Source organism: Rutidosis leptorrhynchoides, chromosome 2 (genome assembly GCF_046630445.1).
Source record: "Rutidosis leptorrhynchoides isolate AG116_Rl617_1_P2 chromosome 2, CSIRO_AGI_Rlap_v1, whole genome shotgun sequence".
NCBI lineage: Eukaryota > Viridiplantae > Streptophyta > Magnoliopsida > Asterales > Asteraceae > Rutidosis > Rutidosis leptorrhynchoides.
The window spans coordinates 90,891,999-90,893,883 of NC_092334.1; positions in this window are offsets into that span (position 1 = coordinate 90,891,999).

Below are 1,885 nucleotides of genomic sequence, written 5' to 3' on the forward strand. Positions count from 1 at the left end.
TAAGCATGTTTATTCTCAGGTGATTATTAAGAGCTTCCGCTGTCGCATACTTAAATAAGGACGAGATTTGGAGTCCATGCTTGTATGATATTGTGTAAAAACTGCATTCAAGAAACTTATTTTGTTGTAACATATTTGTATTGTAAACCATTATGTAATGGTCGTGTGTAAACAGGATATTTTAGATTATCATTATTTGATAATCTACGTAAAGCTTTTTAAACCTTTATTGATGAAATAAAGGTTATGGTTTGTTTTAAAATGAATGCAGTCTTTGAAAAACGTCTCATATAGAGGTCAAAACCTCGCAACGAAATCAATTAATATGGAATGTTTTTAATCAATAAGAACGGGATATTTCAATATCCTCCTCCTTCGCCATTTTTCATAACTCAGTAGCATAACCACCCCATTTCTCAATTCATATTCTTTATCAATACATAACCCAAAAAAATCAAATGTGCAAACCTTTAATCTTAAGTTCGAATCATATAAGGCTAATAATAAATTTAAAACGAAATCAAAAAATAATAACAAAAAACCATAACAAAATCATGATACTACAATTTATTAAAACCCATTTTCCTTTATTGAGGTTTATATACCTTATAATTTTTTTATCTCCATCATTTATCTGTATCCTCATATCATTTACAGTAAATACAAATTTCTAAAAAAAAAAAAAAAAATCTACTACCACATAAAGTAAATAGAAAATTCGAAAAAACCTTTGTTTGTACCCTTCCAGATCTGAACAAAAAAAAAAAAAAAAAAACGAAAAGTCAAATAGACAAAAAGGAAGAAGAAAGCAGCAGTGGTCGGTGGTTGTAGCAGCGGTTGTGGTCAACGTGGCAGCAACGGTGGTTAGATAGTTGTGCCAGCGGCGATGGTCCCAGTGGTTGTGAATGAACTTTCATATTCTCCTGAGTAGACACCATCAAAATCATAACGGATCTTAAATTGGGGATGAGGTATCAACAGATTCAGAACAGCTCTAGCTCTTTCGGGATTTAAATCGAAATATGGATCTATGAGTTGGAAAACATCGCTTAGATATGGATCTATGATTTATGAGTGTGGTTTTAATTTTGGTAGTGATTCTTGATTGACAAAATTACACGTACTATCTAGATCATCATTAGTACCAGGGGTATTTTTGTCATTTCACCTTTTGTTCATACATTAAAACCGGCCCACATTTTTGTTATTTTAACTTCCACTTTGCCAAATAACCCCACATTTTGTTCATACATTAAAACCGGCCCCCAAACAGAGGCGTAAAGTGTCAAATCAACATTTTCATAAAAAATCTTAAATATACTCCACCAAAATATTCAACAGGTTATATCCTCTCGCTCGCAACGAGTTAAATTTTTTCGGCATCATCGTTAAACTCGAAATAATTTTAAGAATACAACGTTACTAACTATACGCAAAACGGATTCTATTTAAAAACGCTAAATATTTGGGGTACTTTTTATACACGTTGATTTTGCGTTAAATTTTTAAAAGTCGACAATTCGATAGCGAAATGCGAAGCTGCACATATATTGTTAATTTAAAATAACATCTAAATTTTTCACGGGTTATACCTTTTAGTTCGACTCGAGTTGGGCTTCAACGACATCATCGTTAGCCACGAAATAATTTTACAAACTCAACGCAATAAAATACATTGAAAACCGAACCCCCGGCGCGAAGCGAGGGTTTGAAAACTAGTTTTAATCAATGGCTTCATTTAATTAACAAAAATAGGATGGTGTCATATTTATAGTCCATACTTTTGACCACTATTACTAATAAAATTTAGTGGCCCAAACAAATATTGAGTGGTGTCAATTGACCCCTCAAAGCACCTTGTGGCTCCGCTATTGGTTCTGGATGA